Genomic DNA, 15,781 nt, shown 5'->3' on the forward strand with positions numbered 1-15,781 from the left:
TGCAACGTGTCAGAAATGGACGGCAGAAATTCGGCTCACCAGAGTATAATTCAGGCGTGGGCAGTCTGGGTTCCGACTGGGAGAGAGGCACGGGTGGTGTGGGGGGAACTGCAAGTGCTGCTGGAGGTGCTGGCGCAGTGGGGGGTTGTAGCTGATGGAACCGCTGGGTGAGCTCGGACACCTGTGTGACCAGAGTCTGGATGGCGCGTCCTGTCTCCCCCTGGCTGCGCTCCTGTGCATCCATCCGGCCGATGCATACTCGAATGAAATCCTCTAGGGAAGCAGATGAATCACCCGCTGCTCCCATCGTTTGGTCCATCCGTTCTGTCATGATACAAAACTGGAAGCAATAGCGGGTGAACAATATATTTATTGGAACTTCAACACAGAATAAGACAATTCAGGAAAGAAAGTTCCTCTCAGGGCGTGGCCGCGATCTCGCGGGTAAACAACAGCTCCGGACGGTCCACACAGGAGAAGACGCTCAGACTCGGACACACAGGGACTTCGATGGTCAAGTGCTCGGTGCTGAGTGCAGGTGCTCGGTGATCTGTGCTCGGGTGCGGTGAAACAACAGGGATCCACTGTAGACACGACAACCCGGAAGACGACACGAACATACACGCGGGAACAGGCAAACAACGGATGGACACTGGAATGGAGAGATGAGTGAGTATAAATAGGGAACGGTAATGTGAATCAGCTGAGGTGGAGAATGAGAAGATTGCGAACAGCTGGAGCACTGAACAAACACGTGAGCGGGACAACGCCCACTCACGCAAACTCACAGACATGTAAACAACAATGACACGAGACACAGAGGAAACAATGAATTCACAACCGTGACATTCCTTCCTTCCTTCCTTCCTTCCTTCATCCCTTCCTTCCTTCGTTCCTTCCCCTTCCTTCCTTCCTTCCTTCCTTCCTTCCTTCCTTCCTTCCTTCCTTCCTTCCTTCCTTCCTTCCTTCCTTCCTTCCTTCATCCCTGTCCTCTCACAGCAGCACCAAGAGAAAAGAAAGAGATTCTTATTTTTCTGCCATTATCTACACATTTTTGGGAGAATTATTAAAAGGTTAGTTCACCCATAAACGTAAATTCTGCCATCATTTACTTACCCTCATGTTATTCAAAAGTTGATGTTTTAAAGGTGCAGTATGTAAAATTGACAGCTAGTGGTTGAAGTAGGAACTGCAGTCCAACTTCTGAATGTTGGAGAGAGTTGCTTCCCTGAACCACCTCCTCAGACTCGGGTTTCCAGATAGATTGAGAACATAAAACAGGGACAAGCATTAGACTGTAAGTTGATCACTGGCTTTCATGGCTGCAATACACTGTATTTTTCTCCAACTGGCAACCCGGGGTGTCGAAATACCATTGGATAAATCGCCTGTGGGCGGGATCACACAGACCAAACAAAAACAGATTTTCCGACATGGAATGCACATTTCAAAGTAGAATAATTGGCTGAAGCATTGTTTTTCAGAGAAACAAGTATGTGAACTTAGCATGTTTCCAAAAAATCTGCAAACGTATTATGGTATTTTTATGGAAAAAAATAGATACAGCACCTTTAAAGAACATTAAGGTTAGAAAACAAGGATAAGGATATTTCCCTAATGATTTCAAGGGGACTTCACTTGCTCCATCTTAACATCAGAAGCCTTCTCCCTAAAATCACAGAGATACGTCTCCTCAGTAACAGCAATAAGGTGGGACTTTTTTGTTTTACTGAGACATGGCTGGACGACTCCATTAAGGATGCTGAAATTGAAATAGAGAACTATTTTTTAATCAGGAGAGACCGAAACCGTAAAGGTGGAGGTGTGTGTGTTTATGTGAGATCGGACATTGGTTTTAATCAGAGAACGGACTTGAATAATGACCAAATTGAAACGGTCTGGTTAAACATTCTGTTGCCGAAGAGCAAGCCTATTTTAGTTGGAGCATGTTACAGGCCACCTGATAAGACAATGTTTTATGAAATTCTGGAAGAAGTATGCTCAAAGTGAATGAACTTTGTCAAATCGGAAGTTATCATGATAGGAGATTTTAATACTGATATTCGAAAAACTGACCGTTCTGGCTATAAGGCGTTAATGAATTTTTGTCGCTCATTTAGTTTACATCAGCTGATCAAAGAAACAACATGTGTCTGTTCTTCCACTCAAACTATTATTGACCTTGTTTGAGTGTCAGATAAGTCTAGGATAACAGAAAGTGGGGTAATTGATTATGGATTGAGTGATCATTCTATTGTTTTCTGTACTCGAAAGATTAAGAAAGCAGTGTTTAATTGTCATAGGTCTATAAGAATTAGGTCGCTGAAAAGATATAGCAAAGAAGCACTCAATGACTGCTTGAATTTAATGAACTGGTCTGCTGTGCTGCAATGTAAGGAAGTTGATAAAGCATCGTGCTCATTTAAAGGTATGTTTTTAGAAGTTGTAGACAAAGTAGCCCCTTTTAAAGTAGTAAGAGTTAAACAGAGGACAGAACCCTGGATAAATGATGATATTCTTAAGGCAATTAGGATGAGAAATAAGAAGTATGACACATTCAAGAGAAATAAGGATGATCAGAATTGGGCAGAGTACAAAAAGGTGAGAAATGAAGTGAGCAGATTAGTGGTCAATGTTAAAAAGACCTATTTTAATGAGAAAATTGTGCAATATAGAAATGACTCAAGTCAGTTATGGAAGTCCCTCAAGCAGCTTGGCTACAGTAATAGGTTGAAAACAAAAACTTTGGGGAATAATGTCACAGCAGAAAAGGTGACAGTGGCAGATAGTTTGAACAATTACTTCTCATCAGTTGCTAGTAAACTGGTGGAAAAACTACCTGTCCAGTCAGGGCAGTACGGTGAAAGTCACATCTTTGAGTTTTACTCTTGGCAAGAGGTCAAACCAGATGGCTTCTCTTTTGAAAAGGTGTCAGAGGCAGTTGTACTTGAAAAACTTAAAAACCTGAATAGCCCAAAAGCCACTGGCTTTGACAATATTCCATCTCGATTCTGAAGAGATGCTGCTGAGGTTATAACCCCATGTATCACCCATCTCATAAACATGTCTATTGGACAAGGATATTTCCCTAATGATTTCAAGGTTGCCAGAGTAATTCCACTTCACAAGAAAGGGAGTAAATTAGACCATGGAAACTATAGACCGGTTTCTATTCTGTGTAATTAGTCAAAGATAATTGAAAAGATTATTTTTGAAAAGACTGACAAATATTTAGCATCACACAATCTACTCTATGAGTTCCAGTCTGGCTTTCGTAAATCACATTCCACTGACACCTGTTTATTGTATCTAACTGACCACATTAGGAGGGAGGTAGATAAAGGTAATTTTTGTGGTATGGTCATGTTATACCTACAGAGGGCCTTTGATACCGTTGACCATGGTATTTTGGTACGTAAATTAAAAGCCATTGGTTTTAATGACTTAGCAGTCAAATGGGTGAGATCTTATCTGAAGGATAGGAAGCAGGTGGTGGATATTGGAGGAACAATGTCTCAACCACAGTGTATAGAATGTGGGGTTCCTCAAGGGAGTGCTTTGGGCCCACCTTTTTTCCTTCTATATATAAATGACCTTAAGTCTGCATGTTCATGTGAACTTTTTTTTATATGCAGATGATTCTGCGTTATTGTTTTCACATAAAGATAAGAACATAGTTGAAAGAACTCTAAGTGTAGAACTATCGAATGTCAGCAGGTGGATGTCAGATAATAAGCTATCACTTCACTAGGGAAAACAGAAGCCATACTGTTTGGGTCAAAAATAAAATTGAAAAGATCCCCTGGTTTTAAGGTTTTAGTTGGTGATAATGAGATTAATATAAATGACTTGGTTAGTTACCTTGGCTGTGTGCTGGACTGCCACTTGTCTGGAGTGGGACAAGCGCAAAAGGTACTTATGAAGGTAAATCAAAGAGTATGTTTCTTGTCCAGAATCTCAAAGTTTTTGGACAAAAAAGCTATGTTAATTCTGGCAAATGCTCTAATTCAGCCTTATTTTGATTACGCATGTTGCTCTTGGTACAAAGGTGTCTTAAAGCACCTGAAACTCAGGCTTCAGACTGCTCAAAATAGGGTTATAAGGCTTGTTTTGAACCTCCCCATGAGAACTCATCTTGATATTTCTCATTTTGAGACTATTGGGTGGTTAAAAGTAGAAGATCGAGTCTCTCAGATTCACCTGTGTATGGTACAGAGGGTTGTACGTGGGGCTGTCCCCAAATATTTGAATAATTATTTCAATAGAGTGAGAGATGTTCACAGCTACTCTACCAGAGGCAGCTCTACTGATTTTGTACCTCCAAGAGTTAAGAGTAATTTAGGTAAAGAGTCCTTCTTCTTGTTTGTAGCAACAAGCTTATGGAACAGGGGCCGTATGTATAAAGCCACTCAGAGTAAAATTTTTGTCTCAAGTCTGTCAAAATTCTAAGAATGACGTCATTTTACTTTTATTCCTAGACTTAAGAATAAGTGTGATTCATAAAGGTTCCTAAGTGTCAAGACTAGGTCTCAGCTCCTAAATTATTTAAGAGAGCTGAAGAGGTCTTTTAACCTAGTTAGGAGTAACAAGATGGCAGCAGAGAGGAGGAGGACACGCACTTTTCAATGAAAATATGATGTATTGGAGTTACAGTAGATGATGACGGAGTTGATCAAACAATAAAAGTTTGATCATCAAGGGATCCTTTTTCGAACTGACTTTTAAGAACTTTTATAGCAATGAAATTAAAGGAAAGTAATAATTACATTGTTGCTGACTGGAAAAAAGCAGCAGTGCACCGGTGATGACTTGAGCTCATCAGTCCACTGTAAGTAGGGTCTCAATAGCACTATTGTGGCACTGACCACACCAAATACAGTAGTGGCTAAAAGTGATGTGCGGAGTTTTTATTTTAAATTTTTTAATGACCCTACAAGTTTGTTTAAGCCATCAAAATATGAGGAAAATGGTGTTTTGTTCTTCCCTCATATTTTAAAATATTTAAAATATATAAATATAAAAATAAACTTAGTGAAGATATTTATCTGACAAAATTATTTCAAGTCGCTTTTTACAGTACAGATTGTTTCAAAGCAGCTTTAAAGTGATAACAGGAAAATAATGCAACAAAGTTAGTTTGGGCTGTACAGCAGCTCTAGAAGAACATAGTGCCATTGTACAGCTTAAGTAAGTTCGATGATGATTCATTTCCATTGTAAAAGATCATTAGTCATTAGTTATCTATTTAGTTCATTATACAGTCGCTCTGGAGAAAACAGTGATGTCATCATTCAGCTCAGTTCAGTTCAGAGACAATGGTGTCAATGCAGGCAGATCAATAATAAGGTTGAAAAAAGGGCTAACTACAGCTACAGGTAAAAAAAAACTAAAAAAAAAAAAAAACTAAAAAGTTCACAGGAGAAAAAAAATCATACATTGTCTGCAACATAGTCAGTTATTAATATTTCTCTCCTCTCTTGTTCATTTGTTTGACAGCCTGGATAAAAAATATGTCTGTACAATTTGACATGTTTCATTGTGTTATCACAAATAAACAATTGACTCTAAGCACAACTACACAATATGCATACAAAATCTTTAACACATTTGTAACCCTATTTGAATAAATGGTGAATCTGACAATTTTCCTTTGCCTCACTTTTGGCCACTACTGTATGGCAGTTCATTGACTTTGCAAATCTCGCAGCAAAATAAAGCCACTTTAATGAGTATTTTGGGCTTTCCTGAGTTGTTGGATCCATTGATGGAACTCATGTTTGCATAATTGTAGAACAAACAATAGAAAATAGAAAAACAATAGAAAAGGATTCCACAGAATAAATACTAATTTGCAAAAATTTTGCACAGTGCAAAGCATTTTTTTAAATAAATTTAAATATTAAAGTGTCTTAATTAAATTATTTTATTATAATAAAATTAAATGATTGGTGTCATGCTGCAGTGACCTCACCCTTGCAGGCTCACTATTGGCTGATTCAGTGGTTGAGGGCGGCCATTTTGGGTTGACATCACTGTAGTCCTTAGTTCACAACACTTAAGTGCCACTTCAGTCAGCACTTAAGAATCAGTCTTATACTTTACTGAAAGTTGCTTTTAGCTGCTTTATAAAAGTCTCCTACTCTTAGAAAAGTCCTACTCTTTACTAAGTATTTTCTGACACTTAAGTCAAAGCTTAAGACTATTCTTAAGAGCATTTCTTAGAAGTTTTATACATACGGGCCCAGGTTGCCAGGAAATTTAAAGATGACCAGAAGTTTAGTAGTTTTTAAGCTGGCACTGAAAAAATGGCTTAGATGCCAATTTTAGTATGATAATATTTTACAGTTTTGTCTTGACGATTTTATTTACAGTTTTTTCCAACTGCTTACACACAAAATCTTTTCATGTCACACGATTTTTGAAACCTCTCACTCAAAGTGCAAAACTACATGCCAAATCTTCAAAACCATAAGCTATTTCTCAGCCTTTGACTCAGTTTTCAATTGCATAAAACACTTTTTTGCAAAACACTACACACAATTCTCTTCCTAAAACACAAAGATCTGTCAGGAAGTGACTTGCTTTCCTTTTCCAAACACAACCAATCAAAATGCTACACTTATTCACCAGGTCACACAGACACACTCCTCACATGTGCAAATACTAATTGCTTAACTGATCACTAACCAATCACTGCTATACTGTAGTATGGTCTAAATAGGTCAAAGGTAATATGATCTGTTTTGAACAATGGATTCCTGGGACCCCCCGGGACCCCCCCCCCCCCCCACACACACACACACACAATTGTGTTATTTACTGTATTCTAAAGAATATACTTTTGGTTTACAGTACATATGTTTATGGTTTTGTTGTATGCTACTGTATACAACAATAATGTTAGACCTAATAAATATTTTCTGTTTCTACATTGCATTTGGTGTTTACAGTGTACTTGTTACATCAGATTACTTTCACTGTAGAACATTGTATTGAAATGTAGATATAAGCCTATGAAAGACCAAAGAGCTTTATATTTAGAACAGCAGTGTTTACATGGTATATCCAAAAATGTATTATTATGAAAGAAGTGTTTGCCATTTGATGCAAATGCTTCATTCTGACATGTGTTTATGGCATTTTGAATGCAGTGTTGCATTTTGAAGGAGATGTGAGGCATTTTGCATTTTGTGTGTGCAGTTTTGAGAATTGTGTGTAGAGTTTTGAAAAAAGGAGATTTAGTTTTGAAAAGGTGTGTAAGCAATTGGTAAAAACTGTAATATTTATATGGATGTGATGATTGATGCTTGATTTATTGCCACTTACTCTGTCCCCCCTTCCTCAGGACCTCAATGGAAATAAGCCCTAGGGCTTTATTGTGTTATCCTGACTTTGTTTTGTTTCTTTTAATGTATGATGCAAAGATGTATCGTATTTTAAACAAAACGGTCAAATAAAATCAATCAGTCAATCAATCAAAAACTTTTGACCCCATTGACATTCATTGTATAGGCAAAAAAAAAAAAAAAAAAAAAAAAAAGAAAAAAAAAACTTTATTCAAAAGCATGTTTAAAGCACCTTTAATGAACAGTGAGGTTAGAAAAACTTTGGACCCCATTAACATTTGTTGTATTGGCAAAAACATTATTCAAAATATTTAATTATTTCATTATTCAAAATATGATGACAGCATTGTCATTGTTGGGCCATTTATTCCTTTAAGACTACTCTGCCATGTTCTTTTGACCATCTTAGCTGTGCAACACACTTCACCAGTGATTTTGTGACTTTCTGTGCCTTTTCCTTTTGTGCACTGTATTAATGTATATTTTTATTCTCTACTCTCTCTATGAAGCAGTTCAGCCACGCTTCAGCTCTGCTCTGGAACTCTGTAAATGTCACTGATGGTATTAAAGAGCATAGTGATCATTCCCAGCAGTCATTTCCAGTGCTGACGTGCGAGACCTGGAAACCTAATCATGAGACTGCTATATATCAATGTGAGCCTAGACGGAATTCATGTTTTCTTCCTTACAACGCTAAATGTTTTATATTTTTTTTGCATGTATTTGATGACCATTGTCCCCTTCTTCTTCTTTTCATTATTTCTTATTCAATGCCTGTCCAGCGTCGTCAAATACAGTCAAATTCTATGAAAGAGCAAGTTTACCTGGCCAATAAAAATGGCTGTGATTCTAAATCTGAACTTTCTGTCTTTACCCACTCCCATTGGTCCAATCCTCTTCAGCCATCGTTGTTTTTGCTCCCTGTGATCTAAGGTATCACATTACTGAGTGAAAATACTTCTTTCAATCCCAGTGTAATGAGTCTCTACAGACAAATGACATTGGCAGGTTGATTTCCCTGAAATATCCCCAGAATTGACTGTTTGATTGCAGCAATATTGTCATTATTATTGAAAACATATATTATTGAAATAGAAATTTTGTAGTCAGGGCCGTCACAAGGGGGGTTCGAGGCCCTGTGCGAAGTTGACGTGCGACGCCCTCTGCAATTGTGCTATACTAAACGAACGCAACTTTCACACACATCTGATCGACAGATAAACCGTGGGTAAACTTTATTAATCAACTGAACGGTGCACATCCATTTCAGACAGATCCTACATTATGTTCTTTCTCCATCCATGCAATAAATGCATGTCCTTGAATGAGTACTGATTTCCTGCCTATTTACTTGAACTTCTCAGGTAATATCCTTGGTTTGACCCATTTCAGAGGTGGCCAAAATTAGATTTAAAATGTACTGATTTACAGTTCTTTACGAACGTATTGAAACATATGTAACGTATTAAAAAAGCTTGTGACTAACTCACCTAACTCATGCTTGAAAAAAGTGCAGCATACATTTAGACCGTTTCTGATTGTTTGCAATGCAAAGTTAAATAAAGAATTGGTTTGAAAATTTACTGCATTTTCTTTACTCAATAAACACTATCATCTATCTATCTATCTATCTATCTATCTATCTATCTATCTATCTATCTATCTATCTATCTATCTATCTATCTATCTATCTATCTATCTATCTATATGTGTATATGTATATTCAAAGGTTATGGTTCAGTGTATTTGAGGAGAGGAGAGTTTCACATTTGTCGTTGAGTACTAAATACCCTTATTGTAAATAGCCTGTGTGTCGCACTTCCATCTTAAATAACATGACATTTTGGCCAAATTACAGAAAAAAATTAGAAAAAACTTTCTAATCTGTAAGTTGATGAAAACGTTATGTGGTGTTCTGTCGATTTATCGACAGCGAAAAATGCTACCTATCAGATTGTGCTACCAGCATCATATTCATGTGGTTTGAGGCATTATTAACATCCATACCTATCCCTAACCTAAACCTACCCTTAAAACAATGCAAATATTTGTAAATAAATAAAAGAATAATGCAATATTGATGCGTGCATGCACAGTAGGCCCTGGTAGGACAATCTTGTAACAGTCCTCCAGCCTGTTAGTATTTCTCTGACAGGCTGCAATTTCACTCCTCACCATTAGGGGGTGATCTAATGATGCTGGGTTTAGATAAAGTTAGCTGACCAGTAGAGGAAGAGAGTATGGCTACCTGTGCTGCGTTCTGTGCTGCGTTCCAGTCCACTTTTAGACACGCACTTGCGAACTTCCCTAAGCACTTCCCCTCGGGGGAATCCCTGCCGCCATTTTGAAGTGGGTTCCACTTCGTGAAGTGAATGAGGGAAGTTTATATGGACAAACCCTCGTTCCCTCGATTTAGACCGAGGGAGCGAGTCTGCTTCAAATGTACACTTCAGGCACCTATATGTCCCACAATGCAACACGATTGTGACGTCACCGCATATCTCGTCTAATCACCACCACACAGACAACTCTATGATATATTAATTATAATTTTTTTAATTTAAAACAACCCAAACACACCTATATACATTTGGATGCTGCATTAAACAAATTCTTAAAGGGAAATAAAATGTAAATAATAAATCAACTCCACAGCTGATTCCAAGTGATCAAGGGCTTAGGACGTTCCAGTTCAGCCCATTGCAGTTTCCGCCAGTAGTGGGCACTCGCAATGACGTACATCCGAGTGAACGAGACGAAGGGAAGTTAGCGAGTGAAGGGCATGACAATTTTGGACTGGAACGCAGCACCAGTCCAAAATTGTCATGCCCTTCACTCGCTAACTTCCCTCCGTCTTGTTCACTCGGATGTACGTCATTGCTTACGTTGCACGAGTGCCCTCTACTGGCGGAAACTGCGGCTGGCTGAATTGGAACGTCCTAAGCCCTTGATCACTTGGAATCAGCTGTGGAGTTGATTTATTTATTTATTTGTTTATTTATTTTTCCCTTTAAGAATTTGTTTCGTGCAGCATCCAAATGTTTATAGGTGTGTTTGGGTTGTTTAACAAAAAATAAAAAAATAATAGAATTAATATATCATAGAGTTGTGGTGGTGATTAGATGAGATCTGTGGGGACGTCACAATCGTACTGCATTGTGGGACATATAGGTGCCTGAAGTGTACATATGAAGTAGACTCGCTCCCTCGGTCAAAATCGAGGGAACGAGGGTCTGTCCATATAAACTTCCCTCATCCACTTCACGAAGTGGAACCCACTTCAAAATGGCGGCAGGAATTCCCCCGAGGAGAAGTGCTTAGGGAAGTTTGCAAGTGCGTGTCTAAAAGTGGACTGGAACGCAGCCCTGTAAGGTAACATGACATCATGCCTTGCTGGCTGTGTTTTGGAAAAGTCCTTGTTGGGAAATCATGCTCAACTGTAAGTAGGCTAACTGTTTTTTTGGTTGATTGCCGAAGAAATGTATCTTGAGGCTGAACTGTTATTTCTTTTGCTTAATGTATACGTTTGATTTAATGCAGATAATTAACAGTAGTTAATTTATGTGTTTATAAAAGGACTTTTCTTGTTCTCTACATGCTTAATGCATGTTTATGTCAGCGTTGTGGACCTGGTTGGGATTTTTACCACATCTGACGGATGTAAAGACCTGGCCTAGTTTGATTACTGCTATGGACTAAAGATTAATTTTGAGCAACTCATTTGTGGATTGTGGGCATTCGCTGGTCAAAAACCTTGTAACTCCACTTGATTTTGGAAAAATGGTAACAATATAATGACACATGTAAGTGTCTGACCATAAATAAAGCCACAATATCAACTTTGACAACACAATGTTTAATAATTTAAAAAATACTACAAAAAAATTAATTTTTAATAATAATAATAATAATAATAATAATAATAATAATTTGTTACATTTATAAAGCGCTTTTCAGAGTACTCAAAGTGCTTTACATGGAAGGGGGAATCTCCTCAACTCCACCAATGTGCAGCACCACCTGGATGATGCGACGGCAGCTGTACTGCGCCAGAACGCCCACCACACGCACGCACGCACGCACGCACGCACGCACGCACGCACGCACGCACGCACACACACACACACACACACACACACACACACACACCAGCTTACTGGTGCAGAGGAGACAGTGATGAAGCCAATCAGTATATGGAGATGATTAGGAGGCCATGATGGACAGAGGCCAAGGGGCAAATGTGGCCATGATGACGGGGTTACACCCCTACTCTTTTTCGAAGGACATCCTGGGATTTTTAATGACCACAGAGAGTCAGGACCTCGGTTTAACGTCTCATCCGAAGGACGATGCTCTTTGACAGTATAGTGTCCCCATCACTGTACCGGGGCGTTAGGACCCACACAGACCACAGGGTGAGCGCCCCCTGCTGGCCTCACTGACACCTCTTCCAGCATCATGATACACAGTCATACTATAAGCTCTGACTTTTAGCCATTATATTCTTTCAAAGGACAAAAACATAAACTTTAAAACCATTGGCTTGACATCATCAGGTCAGCTGTCACTTTATTTTTGAACAAGAACTTCTGAACATCTTGGCACAGCCCCTGCGACGGCTTTGCTCGTAGTGTTAGAGAATGTTACTGCTGCTTCTGTTAAATCACATTTGAGTCTGGCTAACAGCTGGAGTCTCTGAAGAGATTTGATTTGTCTTCTGCCAGTCTTCATCCTCAAATGCTTGTTTAGCATCTCATTCATAAAGACTAACACAGAAAACATGTCTATGTAATCAACTCATCGGCTATATTAACATCTTAATTGCACTGAATTGCTCAGCAGGGAGAACAAACCTAGCTATTAATTATTTAATGGCTCTTTAACTGTGAGCTAGATGTTCTGTGACAAATATAATTTAGTTTAAGTGTCTGGCTTGTCATTTATGTCCGCAACAATTTGTTTGATGTCATATTGCGTTTGAGCATAACATTTCCAATAATTTATCCGAGATGAAAACAAACAGGCAGCAGGAATGTTAATCTGAACTTAGTGTCTCACTTTCAGAAGCGATCAGTTATCAGGATGTGAGGAAACATTTTTCCCTCTGTCTGAAACGGCTCTGCAAGTCTTTGATCTCATGACCTTGAGGGAAGTGATGCTCAGAACAAAACAATTCTTCACAGATGTAGCATTACATCAGTATTCCTGTGCTACTGTCTGTGTTGAATAGAATAGACTTCCACGACTGGCCTACATGAAAGGCTGCGAGTGAACTGCACCTGGAATTCTTTCCACAATCAAAGATAGATTTATAATTTCTTTACAATTTGAAAAATATTTAAGAATGTATGAGCAATATCACACTCGTAGCCGTGCGATATTGCTCTATATCCGGAGGTTTGGCCGTAGGCAATCACCGTTGGGTCCTCAGGCTGTGAATCTCACTGACTCTGCAGCTGCACAACTCTTCTGAGAGTAACATGCTTTTCATTTGGAGTTTTCCTTGTCATTTTTTGTTTTTTCTGTGGACGTAACTATTGTATTTTTACAGTATGCAAGTGCTGAATATACAGATATTCAATACTATACTATACTTGCAGTACATACACTAAATTGTGATACTATACTTTTTTTTACGTAATTGCAAAATTAGTTTACTTTGTTACAATATAATTTTTTTTTCTTTTTTCTCATGCTCTGGATGCTGTTCTCCATTTTCTATGTAGTGTCTAATGAATGATCTGTAGTGTTTATATATTGACTGATGTGTGTATAATCTGAAAGCATTGTTTGATTTGAGCACAGATAATATGGTTTTGAGGCGATCAGTCAGAGGTTCTCTAAATGTAGTTTTTGAAGATTTGGTTTTGTGTTTTTGAGAAAGTTTTAGAGAAGTGTGTTTTAGCAATTCAGTAAAACTGTAATTTACATTTATGATTTGTTTCAACTGTAGGGCTCATTTGGGTTTAAAATTCATTCATTCACAACAGCAGGGTTAAATATCACGGCGAGGAATGTGTTACGGAAGCTCATGTGTAAATAACACATTAAGTGTTTTTTTATTATTATTATTTTTATTTGTTTTACCTCATTGTACATAAGTGTAAGAGGTCTCACCGGAGTCATTCTCCCCACAGGCTTTTATGAGAAGAAAAATTGCACGCACTTCATCTCCATATGCTGAGAGTTGTGGCTAATTGTGATCTAATTGCCTTATATGTTTGCACTCTGGACCCTTTTCCTCGTCAGAGCCACCGGGCTAGGCTCATATTAGCTCTGTAATTCTCTGTAGTTTCTCATATAAATGTGTGTGTCGGGAAAATATAAAGCAGATTTTTCCCAATGATGCATTTGTGGCCTCTGCCTGCTGGGATCTGAATAAATGTCAGGTATAACTGGGATCTCTGTCCTGGTGCATTAGCTGAGGCTGGTTGCATGGCTAATTTTCCTGGTGTGAAGGTCATGCGCACGAGTGGGCAGCGCTGCTGTAGTCCCTCGGGAAACACTGATGTTTGAACTCATGTGAATCAGCTGAAAACACAATGACATTTACAAGCATGCACATGTCACATTGCTGAACAGAATAGAACGTTCTTATATGCAGTTTTTCACAATACATATTATTGCTTTACAAAGATTTGTACTGTGATGAAACAAAACAAAAAAAGCATACAAGGAAATACAAGTTAATAATAAATAAAGTTAGAAACAGCTTCATTCAAATAAATCAATATGACTGTGTTTCTCTATTTCACCATGCATTCTTGCTCATTAACATCATGTCTATTTCGTTCCACACATGCGCTAGTGCAGAGTGACACACGTCACCGTTAGACCTGCTCACACACTCGCGTCGCTCACACACTCGCGTCACTGACGCGTCTGTGTGTCTCCATTGACCGGCAATGGCATTAGAAATTTGAGTCTAGCATACACAGAAACAAAATGACAACGCCACTGTTATTTTCGCTGGTGTACAATTGTCAACAATAGAGAAGATCACTCACTGTTTTACACACCTGTCATCAACATCGCCATGTTAAGGTGAATCACGTGATTTCCACACCAGTTTCCAAGTAGGAGGTCTGACTTTAAATGTCTTTCTTTTGCACTTCTCCAAGTAGGACGCTGAGATCATTTAAATTTCAGCTCTTTTGATTGTTACTATAACGTTTTCCATGTAATGCAGATATTATTTGTTTCTATTCTAAACTCCAGAAGATGACCCAGATTCAGTTTCCTTTGAGGGTTTATTTGTGATGTTGTTGTTGTTGTATATTTTATGCCCCAGCAGTCTTTTAGTTTGAAAGGAATTTGAACAAAAAAAAAAAAAAAACACAGAATGATCTGTTCTGAATGTAAAGAGGCTTTATCTCTGGGATGGGATGCAGCAACTGTCTGAGATCTCAGTCGTAGACAAGATGAGTTGTATCTTTCACTTCATTTCACTACGTTCAGTTTTTTTAATTTTATTTATGTACAGACAGCTCTTTCTGTAAAGCAGCTTCTAAGATTAAGCACTTCATCTTCCAAAGCATATCTCAAACCCATTCACACTGTAGTCTTCAAATAACAACTGCATTAAAATGTTGAAGTGAATCACCTAAATTATTGCAATTATTGCACTAGATGGATGGCAACAGTTTAACCTATTGGTGTTATTTGATCAAAGTAAAATTATAGTGAACAGTCATATATTCTCATTAGGCAGTTCTAATTAAACTGGCAGTGATGGAGGAGCTGTGCTGTATGGTCATTGAGCTGCTGTTTTAATCCGCTGTTCTCTCTGGACCGGTAATGTACCGTATGGGTTTCCTCGACCGCAGGGCTGAAGCTAATGTAAATGTCAACTAATGTCATCAACTTTTGTACACGAGTCAAGACACATTCCTCTGTTTGTGGTTTGTTCATTTACACTTCAGATGAGCTGTCAGTGTCCAAAAGATGTTGACAAAAATCAGTGGTTCGGTTGTGTTCACATTTCAGTGATTCAGTGCGTGATGAGAAGGATTCAGGTGTCCCTTCTAAATAACTCAACACAATGAGGAGTCACTAAGTCTTGAACTGCAGGGTGAACGTGACCAAAGGTATTACAACAGCTTGTTATATGGGTGGGAAATGTGACAACCCATATACATTTTGAATAATCAAGTGATGTTGCCGTTGTGTTTCATCATGGAACTTTATCCTTTGCTTCCATTTTTATCCCAAGTATTTACGTTCACTTTGTTAATACTTGCTGCTAAGACTGGTGTTTTAGCATAACTTTGTGTGTATTTGACCGTTTAAGTGCAATAAGATGATAAAGACAACTAAATTTGGTATTCGCACACTGTTCTTCTTTTAATTAACTTTTTCTCAGATAAACATTACACTTCAATCAGATGTACATCAGATATTATATATCTATATATAAAACAGGCACACCTACACGT

This window comes from Squalius cephalus, assembly GCF_949319135.1.
Source record: "Squalius cephalus genome assembly, chromosome: 21".
NCBI lineage: Eukaryota > Metazoa > Chordata > Actinopteri > Cypriniformes > Leuciscidae > Squalius > Squalius cephalus.